The following is a 26989-nucleotide window of genomic DNA, read 5'->3' as shown; positions in this document are numbered from 1 at the left end:
GCGTCGTGTGCGCGTTGCGCTCGCGAGCGCGTTTAATAAGAGGAAGGCCCCGGCGCGATGTGAGCGCGCGGGCATCGAGCTCTCTCGGCCTTATGTAAATCGGTCGGGCCCATCTGCGCGGGGGCCCTCTCCCGCGCTAAAGAGAAAGAGGGACGTGGAAGCCGCATGATGGAAGAGAAGAAGAAGAGGGAGCAGCACGAGCTGCTGGCCGGCATCAAAAGCAATGCCGCCACCGCCACCGCCGCGATAAACACGCATTTATTCCGGAGTGTGCTGCATACGCGCGAGGCGTGGGCGCATGAGCTCGTGCGGTAGCGCATGTGCGCCGCGATAAGGCCGCGTTCACATCGCGTTGAACGTAAATCTTGCGTGTACCCGCATGGAAAATCTTCGATTGGTACTATTCCTTTCCCGCATCTCGTTTGGTTCGTTGGAAATTGGTCCCCCAAATTGGTCATTTTTAATACAACCTTGACTAAAAGTATAATAAAGCACCCTTATACTGAAAAAATATTTTAATAAATATTTGTTCGAAGTAGTAATTAAATATTTGCTTGTAATTAAATATTTACTAAATATAAGCATATATTTATCTGGTAGAATCATTAATTTGGTTTAATATTTTTTTATTGAGTAAATATTTAATTACTGTAAAGTTTAGTTAGTATTGAAAAATGAGAGTTAGTAAATTTTTTTTCTTGGTGCCCAAATTGACGTAAATATTCTATATCGAAAAATAAGATTTATTTTCATAATAATTTTAATATTTTGTTAGTTTTTTTGTTTTGGATTTTGTTACCGCTTTTTGCAAGAAAATGTAATAAATTGAGAATGCTTTATAGCCAAGACTGTAATTCTTGTAGCTCCTGAGAACCTTGTCTGTGAAATTGCGAATAAATTGTACATTATTGTTCTACAAGGAAGGGAAAAAGCCGTAGAAGACACTTTTTTTTTTTAATTTTATTCGATTTTGCTCCAATACTATACATTTTGTGTGAAACGACATTAAGAACAGACATCAGGGCGCTATCGCGACTTTACATTGCGTTTGCATCCTAACCGCTGTAGAAACGCGTGCTAGTGATTCTTCCACGGCCGGTAGATAAGCAGATAGTCAGATGAGTGTACATGTACACGTAGGTAACGCTCAGATAACAAACGAAGACTCGAGATGAAAGCTAAGCAGATGCTTTGACCGCCGCACGATTTTTTTTTCGCTTGAATCGGCCGTGACTTTGTCGGTTTTAAATCCGAGAAAAATCTTAGTACTAAGATCTGGTTGGTATCAATTTATCATACGATAGATAGGAAATGAATCAGCATTAAGGATTTCGTGAAGTAATGGTTACATTTAATTGAATTACTATAATTGGGCACCATCTTTCGCAATTTTTGAGGCTTATCGAGTTCCCTTTTCTTCGATATCTTATATATTAAGGAATATTAGTTTTTTATATATAATGTATAGTATAAACAGAAAGTTTATAATGAATATAACGCATATAAAACGCATCGAATTTTAATTCAAATGAGGCACGAATTCGTTGCATTTGCTCTTCTTCAAAAGATTAATAGGTCAGTTTCCTTGAGACGCGAAGCGTGACTAAATAACCACGCGCCTCGTGAGTTACGCAGTGCTCTTTCTTCGATCGTAGGCAGTTGTTTGTGAGAGAGAGAGAGAGAGAGAGAGAGAGAGATGAGAGAGAGAGAGAGAGAGAGAAAGGCCTTGACCCATCTAGTAAGTCGAGGAATTATCCGGAGCCCACGAAAAGTCCTTCGGTCGTTTTTGTCTTTCAGCTGATTCTCGCTCATATTTTCCGTGTTCAGCTTAGCAGACTTCTACTTGCGCTACTTCGTAAAACAAATTCAACTTCTAGCCATCGTAGTAATTGCATTTAATTACACAGGGTATTAAAAAAATATGCGAATATCTTAATATCCACTAAGCTGAATAAAAAATTTTTAATGAACATGGATCTAAAATCTTTTTGAAGTTATAGGAGTGATTTTTTTTATATCAGAAATCATTTTCAAAAGCCATGTCCCCTTTTTGTTAGATATCAAAAAAGCAATGGTAACTCAATCCATTGAATTAAATAACATTTTGTTATTTTTAACTTCCATTTGTGTCAAAATGTAAATCAATCCATTTCTATGATTAGTTTTAAAATAAACATCATCCATATTAATATATGTGTTTAGTAAATAATAAACTAAACTGTATTGTTGTCATCTATATAGTTGCTGCTACATTAGGTCTGTTTTTGATTGCTGCACTTTCTGAATTAGTACACATAGTGCAATAAGTTGAAGTGAAACAAATATACGTTTGTTTCACTTCAACTTATTACATCGGTTCAGAGTGCAGCAATAAAAAACAGACCTAATATGTTTTTCTCTGAGTACCAATTGATAATTGCACGATAATCAGTACCTGTCTTATCTTCTAAGTGTCGATAAATTTTATAATGCATCATCAGATTTGCAACGTTATTTATTTGCGATAAAATTACCCAATCCTTATGATTTTTAAAGTAAAAGTCTTATTGACATCAATCCCGGACGACGTATGTCCCAGAAACCGCGGGACAAGCGGTTTCGGCGTTTCCCGTCGAGGATGTGGCGGTCACCATCGCGTCCAGTACCAGTCTACAAGTGACGGTATCGTAATTGACGTTATCAGTTTATCGCGTGTCGCGCAAGATGACGGTCGACGCGTAAAGGAAGCTCACGACAAAGATAGCATCTCGATAAATCGCATGCGGTGGTGAAAGCGCGCAGTTTTTTGGGCGAATTTTCGCGATTACCTTCCATATGCGTGCAATAAATCACGCACTACGCTTGCCTGACACCGAGAAGGTAACTTTCGGAAGCGTAATTAAACGACGCGGCGTAGGCGGTTCTCTTGCGGCGATTTCCTTTTTCCTTGTCCCCGCTGTTCTTTTTAATCGTTACGTAACGCGCATCCGATGTGATATGCGGTACTAACAATTTTCATAATAGATTCCGTCGACACAATCGCCCTATTGTGATCTATAAATAGGATAGAGCGTTGAAAACAACATAAACTGCTAAAGGCGCGTTAAGATCGCACATTAATTTAAATTGTTTACTGGCGACTAAACCTTCTGCACGTTGAGGGATCGTTGAGTCTAAGAATATCCAGTGGAAAATGCATAAATCTGTCTAGATTCTGTTATGCTTATATCTTCTTTATACAATTCTTTTTTTTTTATGATATCGATTTTTTTAATATATTGCTGTGCAATTTTTAACCCTCACCAGCAACATGAATTTTAACTCTTCCGTCAACAATAAGGATCTTCGAGAAATAGAGCAAATTTTTTATTGTTTCCGATTATATAAAAATCTAAAAAAATTCTGATACCTTGTCAAAACTTTAACATCGAGTTTTTACCATAAAAGTCGAATTGTATAATATTTTACTTATTTTTACAAATTTACATTTATGTACAAAAATTTACAATCAAAATACTGATCGGGCTTTTAAAGTTTAAAGATCTCAGTTGCCAAGGATTAAAAAAAAGATAAAATATAAAATATTATAATACTATTTCATATACCGACGATTAAATCTTCTACACGTTGAGGGCACAAACACAATAAAAAGAATAAGGAATAAAGAACAAGGAATAACAGATTTCAACCTACCAGAAACTGGATACATCACAATACATGGATAGATTGAAATGTTACTTATCTTCTGTATAGTTTTGTGATGATATCGAGATTTGCGATGGCAAACCGAAGATAGATTTTTGAAGTATATTACGATGAAAAAAAGGGCAATGTAGGAACGAAATCGCTATTTCATACCATCTGACACACCACACAACAGCTTGTTCAGCAAGCCTTCGCGGTGGGCATGCGTTCTTCTCGCAACGTTCGATTCGCGACGGTGAGATAGGCGCATTCGACCCCTTCGACAATGTATCGGCGGCAGTTGTTGCCATTGGCAGCTGGCCAATTGCCCCAACGCCAGCTGCCAGCTCGGTCTTATCGCGATAGCGAAGAATTAATGCCGCGGTTCGTAGCCGCGGTAAATAACCCGTTCGTTAGCGTCGCGCGCGATGCTCGCGTTTCCTTCCCGCCGATCGCGATGGAAAAATCGCGCGCGGCATGCCAGACGCATTCTGATCGGTCTGAGAATGTGTTCGTTCGCGAAGGGTTCCTCGTTAATTAGGTCACATCTGCGGCTAACACTTCTAATTACACAAAATGCAGCCTTACGTTCATCAACAGATAATACACGAAATTCGGTCACTCGTCACGATCTATGAAATCGCATGGATTATATCAATAACTTGGAACAGGGACAATTGAGGTGTCATTTCGCAGAAATAGACAACGAAGAAATAGAAGAACGAATTCTGTAAACCGGAAATATTTATTTTGCAATTGAGATTAAATGGAGGCGAAATGAACGGAGATATCGGGATTTTTTCTATCAATTCTTTAATCAAACGTTCACAGTAAAAAATATTTTAGATTTGTGTTAAAATTGGTCTGTGTTAAAATTTTTGTGTTGATTTTATAACATATCCAAATGGTTAATTTAACATAATGTAATTATGTTATTATATTTGAATATTTTGTATTGATATTCAACAGTTCTTATGAATAAGTAATTAATACAAAAATATTACATTTTAAAACGTAAATTCTAAAATAAATGAATAAAAAATGTATTAATTTAACATGTTATGTGAATGTAAATTTTACTGAAACATGTTAATTTAACATATTATATAAATATTAATTATAAATATGTGTGTTTGAAGTTTCCTTGATAAAGCTCCTACTAAGATCAATTAATTAATGAAACGTCATATTTCGCATACCTCCGCTAATGATCGTAGGAACTCGCTAATGCCGACTGGATTTTATTCAATTATCGTCACAGTATCGATTACATGACCGATGGAATTTTCTCCGGCGATGATGATCCACCGGTTTCCTACTCCAATGCCTAGAAAAAGTGGAACTGTATGTAATGGAACGAAAATTAGAAGTGCAGGAAGGAGACATGTGTATTTTTTTACAAGAAAATACACTTTTAAAAGAAAGTATATAAGTTAGGATATTTTTCCTTGAATCAAAATGGTACTATTATACAAAATACCGTGAAATTCGTATATCCTTAGCCTAACCTGTACATTAATTTTTGTTACAGTTAATTACCCAGCTAATTTATTCCTTACATAAAAATTCAGATCTTAATCATCAGGTTGCTCGAGACACGTGTGGAATCGACGCTTAACATCCGTCTTTCGATCGTGCGAAAGAAAGTGGGAAGAATAAAGGAAGACGTCGATAATAAGTTCGTTCGACACGCCGTCGAATTAACGATCGACAAGGCGGTGATTCCTTTGGGATCGCGTTACTTCACGAAAAAGCCCGCGTCGCACCGCAGCTGTCCGCCCGTCTGTCTGTTCGCGATGCTGCTTTATACCTTGTTCCGCTTATTCTCGTATTCCTCCTCGCTTCTCGGCACTCCACCGCGAGAGTTCCCTTAATCACTGCCCTCTCATTAGTAGGCGTCAAAGGCACCGACGACGCGGCGTTCAAGAGAAAGGGAGCTCAAGTCGCCTTTCTTCGCGATTCCCTTTAAACTTCGATTCTGCCTTTTTCTGTTGGCAATCGGGACCCCGTGAAACCGTGAGACGGGCAGACCAGGCTGAAAGAATGATCTCTTCGAACTTAATGAAGCGTAGGAGCCGCGCGAAAAGTCCCGAGCAGAGCGCAAAAGTGCACGCGATAAAAAGGTATACGGCCCAATGTTACGGCTGTAACGTTGCGCTTCACAGTTTCGTACCGCCGTCATCGACTAAGCGAAGTGTAAACCGGAAGTCTTCAAACAGATGGACTAATTTGTTTTTACGAAGATCTCACTCTTTTGTTACAATAATAAAATAACTCAAAAATGGTTATTTTTTAATTATTTACACTCTAAATTATTTGGAGTGGAATCTCATTCCAGAGAGTGAAAATTGACTTACTCTTGAAAAAGAGTGGCTCAATTTTCAATTTTTAAGAGTGAGATTTTTACTCTAAGTTTTAGAGAAAAAGAAAGAAACATACTTTTAAAAAATATACTTTTATTCTTCAACAAACATTTATTACACCAAACTTGCATTTCAAAAATAATATTACAAAATACAATATATACTATGTATTGTATTTCAATAATCCAAACCATTTAAATTATTTTAATTTATTTTTAAAACTTTATTTTTGAGTTGTGTCATTGTCGTAGCAGATAAGCGAGATGTATACAATTTATATACTTTAAAAAATAAAAACTTATCTTTTATAAAAACTCTTTTATAAAAAAATATATATAGAGATAAAAGACTTTTCCTAAAAAGATATAGATAGAAATAGAAATTGTGCGAAATATTTAATAATGCGTAACACGCTTTCGAGATTGCTTAGTGCACAATATTAAACGCATTTCCGGAGATTTGCCACAATAGCGCCGCTATTTTCCTCTCGGTCGCCCACGCGGTTACGCCCCGCTTTACGATTTGGCTCGTCGCGAGTCAGGCGAGTTCGCGAATTCTGGGTTGGGACGAGTAGCGTCTTCGAATAGTCACAAAGAGAAAATAAACTTCCGTCACTCTCTTCCCTCCCTCTTGCCCGCCATCCCTCTCCCTACTCCCGTAGATTATGTGGCCTACTGTACGGAGTTAGGAATCTATTCCGAGAGCTATCCCAAGTCCGTCTACGCGACTGATGCGCGCGCGAACGCCGCCGTCTTATTAATGCAGCGGCGCTTCTTCCGCGAGTGTATAGTACACTTTTGACGATCAACGGGGCTAACAGCTGCGCCCCGCAGAGATTGCTCCATAATAGAAAGACTATATAAACTCAGAAAACCGTCTCGATCTTCTTCGTCTTCGAACTTTCCTAAAGGCGACAAAAATAAACGTTTAACATCATTTATCATTTCCTATAGAGATCAAAAATAAAATAAATAATTAAAAATATAATCAAGAAAATTGAAAAAAATTAGAAACAAAATTTTTTGCGTACACTGAAAAAAAAGATTGGCTGCTGCAGCCAATTAAAAATGCTATGCCATATTTTACCATCTAATTTGCTGCAGCAACCAATCTTTTTTTTCAGTGTAGGACATTGTTTTTTGAATGTTTGCAATTTTTGTTTAATTTTTGTTAGATTTAAGATTTTTATTTGAGCAGAAAACCCATCGCGTAAATTTAGATTAGCTCTTAGGATGAAAAATCATCGAGATCATTACACCGAGAATTGTGAGAGTGATCTCGAGCGAATCAGGAAAAAATTGCAGGCTTTCGTAGTCAGTGTGGTGAGAGCAAGAATGAGAGAATCTCGAAGGCAACGAAGGATGGACGGGAATAGCCGGTAACAAACGACTCGCAAATCCTTGCCGTCAATTTAATCTCGCTGCGAATCCCAGAGAAAATGTTAATAAGGACCTGGCTACCATCTCCGCCACCCTCTTTCGCTCGGCATCATCTCGCGGTACGCGTGTGCTAGCACGCGCAACGACACTTTATTTTCGCGCAAAGATACCGCTGCCGGCCGGCCCCGACCACGTGGAAATTGTGTGCAAAGCAAGCTGCGCCCGCTGTCCATTTCTCTTTTCCCGCCTCTCGCCTCTTCCTCTATCTCTTCTCTTCTGCTACCCCTTTCGGCCTTCCACCCTCGTAATTTATCGCGGTTATGCGGCGGACACGCACGGCGGAATCTGTACCACGGGGGATAAGAAGAAGAAGAAGAAGAAGAAAGAGCAGAAGAAGAGCAGCCCGGAGGATCCGCAATACTATCGTTTCGCCTCGATCATCCGGCCTCCACCTTCGCTACTCTGCGAGCAGAAGAAGTGATGCGATGAAGAGATCGCACGGTTCGATGCAAAGGAAGTGCACTCCGCACAATACATCGATTTTCGCACTCGCCGTTCTAATGGCTTTCAGAGGGCTCGCAGAGAGGCTGAAATGGAAACGCGGAATAATCTGATTCGGTGAAATGAGAAAGAGAATTGCACACGGAAGGGCAAAAGAAGATAGGAGTAAAAAAGTGAGAGAAACAAGACAAACTTGGTTACAAATGTTCTTAAAAATAATATATTATTATATGTATATTCAATTTTTAATATTATATACCAAATAAGTATCTTGTATAGAGATCCATAGACAAAAATTCAGGAAATTAAATGATCTCGTATTATCGAAAGTAACAAAATGTACTGCTAATAGAACAATAGGAAAATTTATTTAAATTAAAATTTTAGTTTATAATTAAAAATAACTATTTGCAACAATTTAGTTGGATTGCTTGATTCTGATATAACACTTTTATACACATTAGTAAGAATTAAATAATTATTTTGTACGAGTGTGCCCAGTCGACGCATTAAAAGTAACATCCTCTTTAAAATCTTTAGAATGAAATCTAGCTCTAAAGAGTGAAATCTCACTCTTAAAAATTGACAACTGAACCACTCTTTTTCAACACTGACTCAAATGTCATTCTTTATCATTCTTTAGAATTAGATTCCATTTAAAAAATTTTAGAGAATCAATATTATAATTTCGCACTCAATACGAATGTAATATAACACATGACGTGATATTACATTGTTGAGTGTAAAATTCCCATATTGCTGTGTTATGTTACTTTTAATTGATGTTGACTGAATAAATAAGTCCTGGAGCTCTATCTTGCGTAAGAACGAATCATACGACACGTGACAATAAATTCGACATATAAATTTATTAACTGCCGCACCGAACGCATTGTAGCAAAGATTATTTCATCCAATTATCAAAGACTCGCTAAGCGTCCAGTGTAGGCGAATGTAATGTAATTGGTTCGCGTAACATTACAGCGCGCGTTTTACGCCGTGACAACTTCCCGAGAGCTTTTAGCGCGGCGGATAACGCAGTAGCGTTATAATATTGCGATGCTCGTAACCCGGTAAAATTTAATTGCCTAATAAAAAGATCGTCGATGCAGGTTTATTGGTGACATCAGGTACACAGCAAGCTTTTATTGCACTACTGTTACTCTCCGCGCGATCAGCACTTGCTTATCTCGCGCATTCAATGCCGAAATATATTGGCAGTAAATACGTTTTTTATCACGGCGGTATTTTAAGTGCCCTCTCCTTATAACATATTTCCGCCGCAAGTCTCGCGATGAGATCATTTTCTCTACAGACCCTAATCAGAGTCTGGATATAAGATAGTAGCCTATAATCGTCCATTTCCGAAAATTTGCGCTAATTTTCTAAAATTTATTTTTGTTAAACATAATTAATTAAAAACAATAAATTAATTAACACTTAAAGAATTTATTAAAATTTCATTTTTATTTTCATTTAGTTTATGTTAATATTATCAAATGTGTGATATAGTTTCTCTTAATAACGTTTATACACTCTAAAAAATCGGCGTGGATTTAACATGTAATGTCTATATAATTCTCTGTGTTGATGTTAATTAAACCCACACCGGTATTTTCTAGAATGCATACATGTAAAAGTGCTCAACACTTACTGCATTTAAGTTACAAATTACACCACACAGCGAGATATAGTACATATCTTTCTTTTTCTCACTTTAGAGCGAGGTAGCTTTTTCTCGCACGATTTTGACGAAAAATGTCGAACCGCTTGTTATGACCAGAACGTGATTAGAGGATCTTTATTTTTTTTTTCATCGCGATCGTACGATGCGTGCTTCCTAGCATCAGGCCACATTCAATAGCTTCCTCTCGTCGTCACTTCATGACGGCGTCACCCGTTTTAATTAGGGGAAATTTTTACAAGCTCGTACATTACGAGACTCTCCAAATTGTCGTGGCTGTCTGGCGGAGCCGTGTTACACCCACAATTAACTGGCACCATGTACCAACCCTCGCTGTTTACAAGCCTCTTCACGCCGCTTCCACGCAGTGCGACGTACAGCCATCGATTCTTATCGCGGCATAGAAATCTGGCTCCGGATATCGGTCAAGTGCCGTCGAGAATACGCGGTTGCTGCGTGAGAAAAGATTTTATTCAATCTTCTCCATTGCGCAACTTTAACTGATCCACTCTGTTTGTTAAACAATATACGAAATGGCACGTAAAAGAGAAAGTTCGCTCGCGTCTTGAAATAATCTGCAGGAAAGTCGCGTTACTTATGTATTTGTGAAATAATTTTATTACAATGAATGAAGAGACGGTGTTATTGCCGTTTGACTTGACACAAATTAAAATGTAATATTCAAATGTAAAGGAAACATTACGCGAGATAAGGATGACTAATTAACGTTGCGCTACTGATGGAAACTCGCGAGCATTAATGTTAACGCTGTCACATCGTTATCATAATTAGAATTCGTAAATTAAGTATATACAAAACGCGACCATTAAATCTCGTGTCTTATTTTTAGAATATGGTGGCTTAATGCTTCATCACGGAATTTATCTCGCACTTAACGATGTCTGCGAATTTACGATCGCTGTTCAGATCGCTTCTTCGGATATCGCAGATGATTCTGATAAACCTGCGAAAAATGCCGAGTCACGATGTTTACCAAAAGTAACAAAAAATATCTCATTATCTGATATATTATTCCAATTTCAGATTTCAGTTTACGTTTTCAAGATCGCTTATTTTCAAGATTCGGCGCGCAGTTTGAACAACTGGAAATTGTATTGAATGAAATTTTACTTCTCCAGAATTGTATACAGGGTATATCTAAAATAACGTACATTAATCATGCAGTGCTATTTCTAATAAAAAACTGAGTCGAAAAGTCCTTTATCATTTTGCAATTTTCGCAATAGTTAATAAGATATTAATTACTAAAAATCGCTGAATATTGGTTTTACGTAGGATCGTGTACGTTATTTTAGATACACCCTGTATATGGTGTGGGTCTATTGAACCCGCTATGTAGTGTTTATATAACAAAGATTCTAATGATAAAAATAATTTAGCTTTCACTATGTTAAATTTAATTCGTTTTTATATTTATATTAAACGTACATTTTTACGTCAATTTGTGTACGACAGTTTTAATGTGCACTGAGTGCTCCACTTGAATTCATTAATAGAAATATTATTAGCCATCAAAATTTGGCCTTGATCGTATTTGGCTTTTTCATTTATTTCACGAATAAAATTGTTCTAATAGTTCGCGATATCGGATATTCGCTACAACTCGACCTTTAGCGTTTCAGGTTTCAACGATTGCCACTGATACAAACGAATGATCATCGATCATTGTTGTCTACGGAACTCCTACGTGAAATCGCACCGGGGGAACATAACTATATTTATGTAACATCGGTGCGCACGACGTTGCTCGCGTGATAATGAAGCAGGAAGTGGTTTAGGGAGACGCGCGTGGGCTTTCGTTGATCAAATTGCACGCGCGCAAGCGAAATGTTATTCCGGCTGAAATTCACGAGCATATAGTCTTTCGACGAGTATCTCTTGAGGTGACATCAAGATTTCAGCGAGTGGCACTTAAGAATCGAAGCCGGACGCCGGATTAAAATCAGACGAAGAAACGAGGAGGCGAAGAGAACGCGATCATTAGACATTAGTCACGGCATGGTGTATATGTTGATGGGCACCCCAAGCCCTAATATCCATCGATAGAAAGATACGATACGGCCAATCCGAGCGATTTGTCACCTTAACTCACCACAAGTCCTATTTTTTTAATCCGGCGCGGCGAAGTCCGATCGCGGCCGCTTGACGTGGCTCTTTGTGATTTGCAAACTAAGATCAGTCTGAACGATTAGGATGTGCATATACATTAAGTACTTACGATGATTTTTAATAAAAGAAAAATCTGCTTTATGTCGATATGCAGAAGAAGGACATAATCGATACTGAAGGGTAGTGATATTGAAGGCGGTCGAATATTTAACACGCATTCTAAGAAATATCGGTGTGGATTTGGATCATGCTGTATCTACATAATTCTTATTGTGTAGGTGTTGGTATTGACACCAACATGATGTGGATTTAATAGCATGGATTTTAAATCCACACCATGATTGATATAAACCCTTTCAAGGGTTGTAAGTCCGTACCATGTTGGCGTTAATGTTAACACTGACACGGTGAGAGTTATATAGATACCGCATTGAAAAAAATATCTGGTAAAATATCAGAAATTCTGGTTATATCCATCAGATTCTGATTCGTCTACACAGTTGGAAAAAATGTGTTGAATTTAACATAAATCGCATGTCCCAAACATTCCTCTCAAATTTTTGAGTTAATTTTACACAAGATGAATATGTTAGAAGGTAACACAAATATTATGTAAGAGAATAAATACAAAGAAAGATAACATCGACACACTTTGTAAACAAACCGTGAAAATATATTTTTTTCAGAAAATTAACATTTATGATATGTTAAATTAACACGTATTTTATTTATTTGTCTTAGAATTTACGTTTTAAAACACATTATTTTTACTTGTTCACTTACTTATAAATTGTATCATTTTAACATTAAGAAACATTGAATATCAATTTCACAAAAAACCTTTAAATAACATAATCGCATTATGTTAAATTAACACTCGAATATGTTAAAAAATTCGACACAAACTGTTAATACAAACGTGAGTGGATCGTTTCCAACACAAATACACAAATTTTTTTACTGTGCATTTAAACCAGAATTCCAATTAATCCAATCAGACATTTCTCTCAGAACGTGTATTAAATTCACATTGATATTTTTTAGAGTGCGGAGATACACAGGCAATCCATATATAGTCCATCTCGCGTTTACGGAGATTCTATAAACATAAAAATCTAGCGTTTTATTGCGAAAGGACAAATGAGATATCGCCACCGTCCGTCGAAATTAGTAGGCGACGTAAACATCTCTATGAATATTCAGTATGCCGCAATAATTTCGGAAATGCCGGATGTGCCGCATATAGGGCCCTGACCGTGAAATCGTCCCCCACAGAATATCGCTGGTCACGCGTGGCCCTCTGCCTGCGGGGCCAATGGGACCAAACGTGGGCGAAATTCAGAGAGACGTTGTTTCGTCGGCAACCATCGCATCCCAATTCGCTGCGTGGGCACTCTGTTCAGGAACAACCGAGCGATTCCAAAACCGACTTTCCGACTTACAAAATACACATCGGTGGGCGAAGTTGGAGCCAATCGCAGATGGGGAGGGACGGGGAAGCGCAACGTATATTTTGCTAACATATCCGCGTATTCAGAGTCCTGATTTAATTCTGCATTATCATGTACCGATCGCACAAGCGATCGTTTTCGGTTACACCGCAACTCGAATGTTTTTTTTAAGAGTAGCCACATCGAAGTTCGTGGAGCTGCGTATAATTAATCAGTCATCCTCCCGAACGGGGTATCTGTTTTATGTGGCCATTTTTCTTTCGTGAAATATGCGAGTGTAGAATTTCAGTCATTTAGGTAGAACAAAAATAATAATTTAAAAACAATAATTTAAAAATAGATTGGAAAAACAAATTATATTTATTTGTCGTAACTTTGTTTAGAACTACATACTTAATATATTACTACATACTTAAATAATTGTATATAATTATATATGTACATACGCAGTATAGTACATGAGTATGTAAAACAGAAAAATCGCAAGTATATTTTAACTCGAAGAAAAAGAAGCTAACGTTATAAATTATAAAAAGAAATTTTTTTTAATTTATCGAAATTCATTTCATGATATGACCTATATAATTTTAAGTATTTATCATTAATGTAGCGTACTACACATTAGTACACCTTTCCCTTTCATCGTCACGTATCTACAATTGTTTCGACATCGCGAGTCGAATTTATTGTTTTAATATGTGTCTTTGTTATCTTTAGAATCGATTCTTTCTTAGTTGCAACGGCGACTGTATCTCTGACCGCAGCAGGGTACTGATGAATGCAAAAGCGAGGTGTATTCATCATTTAAGTACCCATCCTTGTCACTCGCACAACGACACGTTTAACCTTTTCGTCGGCAAACTGTTTGCATCGCTAACACGTGGAAACTACATAAATATATGACTTTTTCATTGACTTTCCGCCAAGAACTCGCTACTGACACGCGCACACAAAATAAGAATCACCACTTAAAACGCTTCGTGCAATGGAAGGGTTTTATATTAACTCTTAACGGTTTTTCCATGATGCATTGTATAGTATAATTTATTCGGCACTCGATTGAATACTGTTCTCAAGAAATCCTTGGTCGAGGAAGCGATATCGATAGGTGATGAATTATGATGAATAGAATATGTACAGTATTCATTTCTGTGTATTTCATTCTATTTAATAAATTCTGTTTAATTGTTTGAGCATCTTTATGAAAATTAAAGGATTCCTTGCATTGTTCTTATTTTGTACAAGAAAAGAGTTAATTTAAAAACTGCGTATAATTAAAAAGAATTATGTAATAATCTTATGCAAGTAATTTTAAAAGTCGCGAACAATATTTAAATAATTTACAAAAATTTACTCATAATTTATAATTAAAAAATGATTACCTCAACACTCTTTATTACAATATTATATAGTCAAACAACCTGTCCTTAAAATATCAACATATTGATTGCCACGATAATCACTGGTGACTGAAGCTATTAAAATTTTTTTTAAACGCTTGTAAAAATAAGCGTTATCTGAAATAAGATTTGTTAATGATACAAAAATTTAGATAATAATATAAAATAAATACTGCGCTGTTCAACATATGAAAATATAGTTTTAATACAATATTATATTACATGTTATCATTAAATGCTTATGGTAATTAAAATTCTGTTGGCATACATGCGAAATTGCGGGGCAAGCAACGCGTAAAAACATAAAATAATTTTACAGCACTCTACACAGCAGAGCTTTTTATCGAACATTCTCGAAGCCGACTTTTCGCGCTTTCGCCCAGTCAAATAGCTGTCCGTTTAAGATTCCATCCGGCTTCCACGGAAATTTCGACTTCCTCAAGGGGCACCCGATCATCAGGGCCGTGATCAGGCAATCATGTCACGTGCCATGTACTCCTTGCTTATCGTGTACCTTTTTCACCTCCGCCAACGAATAATTACGTTGTGGCCGACATCGTGCTGGCGCGATGAGTTGCCGCGGACGACACTCATATTTACGGACTTCGTTTACGAGCCGCTTTTAAAGCACCTGAGGCTTTTGCTTCCGGTTAAAAACTCTAGTAAGAGGTACTATTTATACGACCATTAGCGTACAATCTCCGTCTACATTTCTATAAATACGCGGCATCGCGCGGTGCAGTAGACTCGTTTCGTCATCACTCGTCGGCGTGCGGCGACTCTCGTAAAATCCTCCTGACAGTAAAATCTGGCTCTCGTCTCGACAGTGTCTTCCTATCCATTCTCCGCCGTGTCGTCGCGGGAAAGTCCATAACGCCGCGAACGACTTAAAATTCCATCGGTACATTTTTAATTCCGTCATTCCACGCCAATCACACAGAGACGAAGACGGAGGTCATGACGAAGGTTAAAGACATGTCTTCGTTATACAAGCAAATCCCAATCATGGAAGTTTTTAATATTGCAGTTATACAAGAGATGATGAGAGGATTTAACATTTTCTTGTTGTTGAGATAAAAAAGAAACAATTAGATAAGAGTGCGTTAAGAGTCTGAAATTGTTTCTGATTAATTTACTTATTCAAATTTAATTTATTTTTTTTAATTTATCACACTTTTATTTATTTTAATGAAAAGTAAAAATTCTTTAAATTGAAATAAATATAATTAGAATTAAAATAGAATTATTTATATATATATATATATTTCTTCATACTCGATACTATATTTGTTAAATATGGCTCAAATTCGAGCCGAAACGTTCAATTTTCTTATGTATTAATTATTTATTACTTTATCAAATATAACAGCGTATATAGTCGTCTTGCTAGACTGTTATTATTATCTCTTATTCTAATTTTGTATTTATTTATTCCCATAAGAGGCGAGAGAAAAATCGTTAGCTCTTATATTTCTTCTCCACATAAATTTAAAATAACGTTTAGCCCAAAACATTGTCGAAAATATGTCTGCAAGGAATGTTTTGAGTTTTATATTCTTACGAGGAATGTGGATATACCCTGAAGAGTGTTAATAAGCCATAAGCTTCGTAATACAGTGATCATCTGCTGTAGTCATCCCGCGCCCGAATGACGCGTGCCCGACCGGTTCCCTTTAAGTCGCCTCTTCCACGAAAACTTGCACGGGACCATTAGTTCCGCGTCCCCGGTTATAGTTGCGTCACAGGAAACTAGAAAAGAATTATTTTGGAGCGGATCTCGCGCGCGACCGTCGTTAATCGCGGTTTACAGCCGGCCGGGATCCAGTTCCGTGGGGCGCATTCTCCGCGCGACATTAATCGCTGCGACACATCTCTCTCGTCGCACTAACATCTAGCATCTCTTATCTAACAGTTGTACCTATGTAGCCCGTGTACCGTTAGCTCTCTTGCTCTTAACGCTGTTAACGCCCACGCATCATCATGCGTTTCCCTTGGCTTTTTCGGCGATCGCGCACTTTCTATAACTGCTGTATCTTTCTAGCTTCAGCGTAATGTTTCATCTGGTAGATAGGATTTTTTTAGAAGATTTATCAGGAAAAAATAAAAATGAAAATCATTTTTTTGGAAGAAATAATTTGTTGTATAACTGTAAAAATGTTATGATTACGATTAATATGTATTGAATTATTGCGAAACGAAAGATTATTAAAAATAGAAAAATTTAAAAAAAGTAATTTCAAAATGTTGACTAATTTTATAAAGAATTATTGTAACATATGGCAATGAATGCATATTCTATACAAATGTTCAATGATTGCGAACTTGGCAGCCCGTGTCGGTTAATAATAGCATTCATGATCGATTTGAACGCCTCGATTGTCGATATACTTTCTCCACGTTCAAAGTGCTAAGATCAACCTGCACAATTGATCCGCCTATGTGCCATACAAATAGCTTGAATAAAAATCAACCGGCTGTAAAGCACTGCGGTGCCAACCATGGCTCGTTATCAATCGTGCGCGGTAGACCGTGCGAGCTGACTCGGGGCACGCGCCTGGCGGGGTCGTAGGCCGCCCTACCTCCTCATCTCGGGTCTTGTGCCCCTCATTTTCCCGCTTCTCTTCGAGTAACATTCACGAGAGAGAATAAGAAGGAGTGAAGACCGAGGGAGGTGACCCCACTTCCATTCGGTGCCCGCAGCTGGGGCCCGCGGACCCAGTCCTCCCACTCGATCGCTTTTACCCCCTTCCTCGCAACACTCTCCTGTTCCCTCTCTCGCAAACAACTCCACCACTCTGACCCACGATCAGCGGCGATCCCCCTTGGCCCGCCTATGCGCCGCTACGCTTCCTTTGCACGGGATGCGACGGCAGGCCGACTGTATTCGGGATCTCTCTTTCTCTCTTCCTCTCTCACTCGCTCGCTTATCCACCCTCGTTCGCTTACTCCCTCGCTCTCTTTTTGCGCTTTTTCTCTCACTCCGTCTAATTTCTTTCTCATTGTCTTCGTTGTTTCTCTTCTTTCTCGTTCGCTTGCCTCCTACTTGCCTCCCCCCCCTTTCTCTTCCTCTTCCAACACCCATGTGATGCGGCCCACACGCGCACGCGAGAGTCCCGCGTGCGCTACACAACACACATGGCCGGTCCGGCCACTCTTACTCGCGGAGTGTGCGGTCCTACCTCCTGCAGGGGACCGTGTCACGTGGCCCCCAGGCCGCAACGGCACGCAGCGCGCAGCACGGGCTGTGCTCTCTCGTGAGCCGCGCACACGACACCAGTCAGAGACGAACCGAGAGACTGGACCGACAGATCGCATTCTCTCTCCCAGGAAGCGCGTGTGGTGCTTTCTCTCTCCCTCTCTCTCTCTCTCCGATTCTTTCTTTTTTTCTCTCCCTTTCTATCTCTTTTTCTCTCACACTCTCTCCCTGAACTACAACTCTCTCCTCTCTTCCTCCCTTTCCGCTCTCCTGTTCTTCGTTACGTGCGCGACATATCATCCCCTGGGACCGCTCGTGTGCGCCCCCACGTTGTCTCTACCATCTGACGTTTCCGCGGCCACGTGCCAATTCCCCAGTGTTGTGTGTTTACGCGCCGTCGCGAGTGTCGTGAGGCCCGCGACGAACCGAGAGGGATCGTTGGAGCACTGGGATATTTTTGTGGCACCCCAACACAGGTGAATACTCTTTCGGTGATAGAGAGAGGATCGCAAATCAGTCGTGAGAAGTGCAAAACACGTTGTCGCGTCTGCTTCTCGGCATCATGCCGAGATGAGAACGGGTGGTAGTGTGAATCGGCCGTGCCGATGGTACAGTGCAATCGTCGTTGTGGGATGTGCAATCGGTGCTGTGTGTCAGCGTGTTACCGGCGACGTTGTCATTGCACGAGGGACGGTGCAACGGAGGCCGCGGCGAGGCTCTCTCGTTAGGACGACCGACGCTCCGACTGGCCTTCACGGATGAAAATGAATGGTGTGCATTTTCTGCTTCGCTCTACTACGAGACCGATCAACGCAGCGGGATCGATCGTCGTCGGCCTCTGTGAACGCGTCGCGCTCGTACGTTAACGCGTTAAATGTCCCTTTCAAGTGAGGCTTGATGAAGATCGACGATCGTCGATGGCGGCATCGAGATCTATCGCGGCATTCGGGATTGTGCTAGATGACCGTCGTCGATATATTCGATTATTAAAAACATCATTTGACGTAACGCAGATTGATATTAATTTTGTATACGTATTCCTGGTAATTGAGAGGTACAGAGAATCATTTATCGCTGCTGTGCCCTGCGATTAATTAACGTACACTGGAAAAAGAGTCTGACTGCATTAATTGGAATTCTGGAAAATGAACAAATTAGAATTTTCTGATTGCATCTATTATAATTCTAGTTGAGATAACTAGAATTTTGATCGATTAGAATTTTCTGATTTGTTCATTTTCAATCAGAAACTTTTCAACGTACTGACCAATCACATCATCTAAAAGTAACGTAACATCAATGTTATAATTTCGCTCTCAATAATGTGACTGTTATGTAACACCATGTGTTATAATACATTTAATTGTTGAGTGTGAAATTATAAACTGATGTTACTTTTAATTTGTGTCGATTAGGATGTCGCTAACGGCGAGGAATGTTGTTATTGACTACGGTCACGCCACGCTCTCGTTATGAATGAAAAAAAGAACGGCGCCTGGCAGATCGCGAAGTGCAAATCGAGCGTGGCATCGCGCCTCGTCTCGCCGCGTCCAGCTCATTGAGAATTATAGACTTGCCAAGATCGTTGATGGCTTTGGTCTTTGTTAGGATGACAGCGGTGGCAAAGTGCCGTCGGACGTCGAACACGCCAGGTGTGCTAATTGTATCCGATCAGTGACTCGTGATCTCCTTGCTAGCATCTCTATAATCCGGAGGGGAGTCATAATCCGTGAGGAAATCGATTTCCGTCGTGATAAATTATTTATCGCAACGGCGCATAATAAAATAGCGGGGAAACCTACCGCCGAGACGTGGCCGCGTTTAAAACCGGCGGAACATTTTTACGGCGTCAACCTCGTTGGCCGTAGCGCCAAAAAGGTGCCAGTAATAAAAAGCGCGTATTAAAGCTTAGCCCGTGTCCGCGTTTGAGACTCGTTAAAGAGGCACGAAGCGTAAACTCTTCCCACCTCGACGATCAACACAGGCCAGATAAAATCGGGCCAGAGCGTAGTGGACCCGCGTGGACTTGGCAGTGCCAGGCGTTCGTACTTCGGATTTGCGTCTCGGGGAACCAACGATGAACTAATGGGCCGCGATAATTACACGGTGTTCATGTCGACACACGACGTTTTCAGTGACGTTGCTCTTTCTTTCTTTCTTTCCTCCTATTTTTCTTTCTTTCTCATTGGACGTCGCATTCTGACTGAAAACATGGCGCGCATTAATGAAGCGATTCCTATCGGCACCGGTCGAATCTGATAATTAAATCAAGCACCGGTCAGATATTAATTGAATCGCGATCCCTCGGATTCGATCTACCTCGTTTCGCAAACACGTCCGGCAGGCCGGAGCTCGTTCGCGACGGCTCATGACGATCCGGTGCATGCGCATTTCACCGTCGCGAGATCGCACCGTCGATTGCAGTCGATTTGGTCACTCGTACCTTCCCTCGCCGCGATATTGTTCCGACCCTTCAGCAAGCGGCCCGTCTTTCGATCTGCGCCGGAGCGTATTAACGGTCTTGTTCAGATAATGGACAGATTCAATAGTCTCCATGACCGTCTGTTCTTCATTCAGTAAATTAGCAGAGATATGATCGTGCCAGTCGTCGTATTTGGGATTGTCAGTCATTCACGAAAGCGGGAGTATCGGGGAAAGTAGCCTCTTACTTTTTTATTTTATTTTATTTTTTTTTTAAACATTGTTCTTTGCATTATTTTTTATTTATGCTGCTGTGTGTTTTTAATTGCAGTTTAAAGCCTCTTCAATTTTCGTTATCATGCTTTATTATCTTATTATGTTGTGATACTTTTTATCAAACTGATGAAAACTAAGTAGAGTCGAAACGTTTTGGTTAATGAATTAATTTATTAATTCTTATTGCGTAACATCTATTGTTACTCATTTTTGCCGTTATTCTTCTTATCTGGTTGTAAAAATATTTTTTATCAAGTTAGTGAACTAGAAAATCTCGGATTCTGGTACATTGCATAAAGTTACAATTTCATATGATGAAACATTATCTTCATTACTATTTTCTAAATATTTTTGAATGAAATTGACTGGAGGTCCATGTCGTGTGCGTGTGTGTGTTGACATTTTATTTTGTTGTTTGCCACATCGGATATTGATTAGACCGTTACGGAATATTTATTAGAACGTTAGGAGCTCGCTGACATTGGTTAAATTTTGCCTCTAACGTTATTCATAACTCAAGCGAATTTAATTAATTACTTGCGTGCCCATGTCTGATGTTTCGATGACATTCCTTGTCATTAATTAGCAGGTAGTAAGGAAGTATAAGAGATAAATTCATGACAAACATTTGAATTCGCGTTATTTAATTTCTAACACTGAAATGTTCTGTTGCATAATAGTATTTGACTTTAAATAATGTATCTATTAAAAATGAAAAAAATTAGAATGAATTACTATTAGGATAGATTGGGATGATAATTATTAGGATGAATTTTATTGAATAATATATAGTAATCTATTAAAATACTTCAAATGCGTGGACAATATTGTACAGTAAAAAAGTTAAATAGCAAAATTTTAGCTTTCATTTTGTAAAAGCACTCGGTACTCCGTGTTTATGTTAAAAATATTTAGGAAAATATTAAAGTATATATATGAAAAAAAAGATTTTTGATGTATATAAAAAATTTAGGTACACATAAATCTGAAAATAATTTTGTTGGACCATCAAAATAATTATGAAAATAATTGTGAAAATAATTGTGTAGAAGACTTAAGCGATGATAAATAATGCTGTAAAAAGTTTGGTATTCTAGCAACCAGTATAAGTGTTCTACATAATTATTTTGATGGTCCAACAAAAATATTACAGATTTATTTCTAACTGAATTTTTCGATACTTTGATAAAATGGTTTTTTCCGTGCGATTTTTAATTTTTTATCAGAGAAACCGGAATTTTTCACATGTTTCGTATTTTGGAGTTTCGTGAGAATCTTATTACGCAAATACCAATCGTTTTAAAAACAAAAAAAATATGAAAGACAAAGATGTCGCGAGAGAGACAAACAAATATTCAAGAATGTCTCATAATTAATTCGGAGCATTACGTCGTTTATCGGAAAAGTCTGGAACGTATTAATCGGCAATTAAAGTCCTGTCGTAAAAAGATATTACGGCCATGGTTATTCCGATATAAAATCGACGTCAATATCGACAGTTAAAATATCACAAATTGTGATTTGGTTTCACTGGCTCATTCAGGTCCGCGTCTCTCGCCTCACGCGAATAAATTCGTGCGAGAGCCGTATAGTGAGAGATCATGAAGATCGGCGCGACCAGATAAGAATCGACGGTACTCCGGGGGCTGATGGGTCCGTGACGACGAAAAGACTCTTTGGAAATGCGTGTCGAGGCCGCTGCCTCGTGGGAGGGGCCCCGACTATTTCTCTCTCCGGTGCAGGGGGTCCGTTCCCTGATTTCTCTTTCGCAACCCTCTTCATGGGGCCGTAACCAACATACCACGGCCGCTTGTTTATCGGAAAGCACTCGAGTCGTCATACAATAAAAACGTCTCGTAAATTAGCGCCCGGTGACTGTCACGACGCTTGAAAGCCGCCTTCGTCTTGCGGTTGAAATTAATGCGCACGAATAACACTAAAGATATTGACGATTTAATACTATTATCTGTACTCATTCGATCTGACGTATCTTCTTAATTTAGATTGGCAATAACCATTTGAAAGTTGGCAAATTTTATTGCAATCGCGCTTTACACTCATTTGCTTTTTTTTTATACATCGCTTGAACATTCCTTTATCATTAATTTGCTTTCTTATAATCTTCAGATCTTATTCACATTTATTTATTTTTATTTAAGTTGTATTATTTTTTCTTCTTAATTTAGATTAGCGATAATAACCTTAATTTGGCAAATTTCACATTATATTTATAATTATGCTTTACACTTGTTTGCTTCATTTATACTTTATCTCAAGTATTTCTTTATTGTTAATTTGCTTTTTACTACATTATTATTCATTTTTGCTTATTTTACTTGAGATATATTTTTCCGTTAATTGTGTTTATTACCTTTTATCTGATTACTACAAATGAAAAGCGTCATTTTCCATTACTGAAACTAGGAAATATGAAGAAACGGTACTTCTCTCTCAATATTCGTTTTTCCCTCACTAAATACTCAGCTAAATATCCGGCGACGGCATAAAAACGAAAAATAATAGAACGCGCGAGGTTAAACGAGGTTCACCATGGCGGCAAGATATGCTCCTCATCTAGATCTGCCACGTTAATTTCGTAACTTGATACGTCATTAAAGTAACAAATTGCGCTATTAACCTGGCCACGGTTAATTAGGCGAGGCGTTATAAATGGCAGAAAAGCTCCGCGAATTAATCAATGCTCGATCGGGCGCGATCGCTACGCATCGCTCCTTCCGCCCCATCGTTCTCTTCTTTTTTTTCTTCGTTTGCCTCCATCCGTCCCTTAATAACCATAAGCGCAAGTAGGTTGAAAATGGAGATGAAATAATTTTGTGGACCAACCCGCGGGAGTGTAACATTAACGAATGGCCGGCGGCAACGAGCGCATTATGATAGTAATTACACTAATTACACGGCGTATATCGCCTGGCTAAGGTAAAGGTAGCCCGATAAACTTGATTATAATGACATAATTCCGCTCTAGAATGAGTTAATTCGACGACATTGTCGTGATTCTGACAGTTTACGTACAAAAAAGCGCGAGGAAATTCTTCGGAAAAATATTTCGTAGGAAACTTCGAGAAAATATTTCGTAATATTTTACACGTGATGTTACAAAAAGCAGTAACTATAATATCAATTTATACATGAAAAGGACGGTTTTGCTAAAGTATTTAAAAATGTAGCTAAGCAGATCTAAAAATAAATGTATTGGACCATCAAAATAATTATGTAATAATGATTCAACTGGTTGCTAGAATGTCAAAATGTCTTTTAGCATTGCTCATCACGTTTGAGATTTCTACATAATTATTTTGATATCAGAAAAATTATTTTCAGATTTGTGTCTAAATTTTTAAATACTTAAATACTAAAATCATTCTTTCTGTATATCTTAAAAGAAATCAACGAATCTGCCAACGAAAAAAATAATCTGTTTCAATAAAGTTTTTCTAAATGTTGAGCAATTTTTTCAATTACAACCGAGTATTATTTTCAAATTTTCAAAAATATTGCGTCAGTTCCGTATGATGACCTTTTTTCCGAATATTAATTTTTTTTTCTTTTTTTAAAGCGGTCGTTCGAATTAATTACTGGTACCGTAATTAAGAAGAATTTTACATAATGATCGAATAGTATGGGTGTAACGGTGCACAGAGGAATATTACGCGCGTAGGCGGTTATTTAGTGTGTGGACAGTACGGAGCCGTCTTTAATAATTTCGGCGTTAATTAAATGTCAATGCGTGGGTGCCGGACCAATCCGCCGGAGGATCCGACTTGGTTTTGTCAACTTTCACTGCGGCTCTTCCACCACGGATCGTCTACCGGGTGCGTCTTTATGACCTCCTCCGTTACACTAGTACATTAAATGGCATCGTGTGCATACAGTGGCAAATTAAATTTCACCTCGCGCATCAGTACCGTGTTAATCGCTTAATAATTCCTTGTGCCGGTCCGATATCAATTTGTTGACCGGGAATTACATCGAAGGTTCGGTATTTACCAATTACACGATACAATTACAATTTTGCAGTTTACCGATCGATCGATAAATGTACATGCACCTTCACGGCAGAGATTTCACTTATCAGAGAGACGTTTCGGCGCGACGCAACCATGTTTAAAACCGGCAATGAACGACCGGGCAGAAATATTCAAAAACTTATTCACCGGCGGTGAAATATTTTTTGTCTCGCTTTCACCTCTCTCAATTTTTCTCAATGAGAAGCCGTGCGGAGAACGCTTTGCCTCTCACGTTTTCGAAAGTTACGCGGCGCCCGCCCGCCTGTCCGCCGCGCCGGTCCACTCGGCTCTTTTCACGTTGCCGGTAATTTTACCGTAATTTACGACGGCGGAATGAATCCTCGCCCACGCGTCGAGCAAGAAGTGAATACAAGAACGAGTTCGCGGCGCGGCCCCGTCGCCTCGATTCTATTAATTCGATACGATTAGGCTGTACGACTGCCCACGATTCTTCGCGCTAATTGCCCCGAGGAGGGCTAACCCCTTAAGGGGTTATCAAGGGGGATTAATTAAATTGAATCAAGCTTAATTAGCCGTGACCGCTCGTGACTCCTCGAGGTGCGACGCGGTTCGCCTAGAGCGCAGTAAAATGACAAACGGGACGAAAAGTTCAACGATAAATTGAATATTTGCCACGCCTGCCATTAATCCTCCCGCGTGAGGAGAAACACGCTGAAGTTGAGAGGAGACGAATGGTCTCCGAATAATTCATGTAAACTAAAGGAATTTTTTGTGTAGAAAATATGAATTAAAATTCAGCTAAGATGAAGTAAATATTGCTTTGAAATTACTGTAACCTTATAAAGTTATCTAATTAAATGTATGTAAAGGATTGCTGGATAATTGATTGTATTTTTGTATAACACTCTTACAGAAATCTAATACTGAAAGAAATTATTAATTACTTATTTTGAGTATTAAAAGCACTGTTGTTTAATACTCCAAATCAGAATAATTAATTACTGTCTTTCAGTAATAAATTAGCTAGCATTTTCTGTAAGAGCTCATAACAATCGGACAATACATGTAAATTGAGGGAACTTTTTGCTTCGGAAATATAGACTAGAATTCAACTAGGACGAGATAAATCTCGTTTTAAAATTAACACAGATAATCTTATGAAATATTGATCAACTCTCCCGCATAATCACAGTGCGTTAACAATCTTTTTTAACTGACTTATTCGTGCTCTTGTCATCGTGCACGAGGATACAGATCTCTCAGTTGTGATTCATATAAATTATGAAAGAACATAATGCGTAACAAGCAGTCCAAGGAGTTAACAAACGCGTGGCGTGTCATTCAGTTAGTGTGACAATATGGGTGGGACGCGACCTATACGCGTGTCCCGAGTCGAGAATTGTCCATTAAAACGTTTAATGTCATCAGGGCATGGCAGCATATGTAATCATAATTCATTTCCCCGAATCATAATATCGAAGCGATATGCAAATGAAGATGATCTAACTAATAAAAAAAAAAAAAAATATGTCGCGCCACGTCAACGTTGCGGTCAGAAAGACTCGCGTGCGCGCACGTGTGACCGCTGACACATTAAACGGCGATCAACAGTGATCGAACGTGAAATCATGTCCTCGAGAGTATTGTATATCCGAGCCTCTTGTCGCGGAGAAAACGGGCGTGAAATTCGGACCGCGCACGGTGCAAAGAGCAATTGAGACAAGAACGTGGGTGAAAGCGTTACGTCACGAGGGACGATTGTTTAAAAATGTGCGTGATTAAGGACTAACTAAACTGCTGTGTAAATCTTGATGTCGCAGTAAGTTCCAAAGCGCAGCGTGCAATTTCACAGAGGTTGGACCAACGGAAGATATCGATCATGTAAAAGCTAATGGGCGTTGCGAGGTGTTAAACTGAGATTATCCTTTCGAAGCTGACATTATTTGTGATACAATTACTGACACTGTGCGATTCATTTAATTTATGTTGACTAAGAGACTTATTAATTTCAAGGAATCAAAATAACGTAATTTATATAAAAAAGAATGAAGAACTAAATTTATTTTAATAACAATAATTTAAAGGTCCTCATACTAATGATATGGAAAATAATTGGGCCTCGGGAAAAAATAAACTAGTTTTTTAAACTTATATAATGTAGTCTTACAATGTGGTGAACAAAGATGTGATAAACACAAGGTTCAATAATAATATTAGTTTTTGAGCTACGGTGTCAAAGATGTAAAACTTGTGTTCATATAATACATTTGATACATCATAGTTTTATTATTGAGCCTTGTGTCAATAATATTTTTTGTTCGCCACATTATAAACTACATTATGTGAAAACTAACTCGTTTCATCGATAATCAATTTTCCATACAATTAATGGGGAGTCCTTTGGAGATCATAAAGAATATAATTATGTCCATTAGACTCACCGTCAGCTCCGCAGGGATATAATTGAGTGGATCCAATAGACCAACCGTCAGCTGCGAAGAATTAACCCTTAGTACATATGATTGGATCATTCATG

At 38.6% G+C, this 26989-nt stretch overlaps 1 protein-coding gene across 3 annotated transcripts in view; it reads left to right on the top strand.

Annotated features, from left to right (window-relative positions):
* LOC108729383 (Myocardin-related transcription factor) overlaps window positions 1-26989 on the top strand; it is a 210796-nt gene that overhangs the window by 152754 nt on the left and 31053 nt on the right. The window contains exon 1 of one of the 3 annotated variants that reach the window (XM_018458459.1): window positions 18327-18538. The exons of the other annotated variants lie outside the window; for them this stretch is intronic. The gene's annotated coding sequence lies outside the window, so the exon portion shown is untranslated. Of the gene's footprint in view, window positions 1-18326; window positions 18539-26989 lie in introns of those variants that run through there. 3 annotated transcript variants of the gene reach the window in all.

This window comes from Mycetomoellerius zeteki, unplaced genomic scaffold, assembly GCF_001594055.1.
Source record: "Mycetomoellerius zeteki isolate Tzet28-1 unplaced genomic scaffold, Tzet1.0 scaffold73, whole genome shotgun sequence".
Lineage (NCBI taxonomy): Eukaryota > Metazoa > Arthropoda > Insecta > Hymenoptera > Formicidae > Mycetomoellerius > Mycetomoellerius zeteki.
Note: the sequence above shows the minus strand (reverse complement) of the source record. Positions and strands in the feature narration are given on the sequence as shown.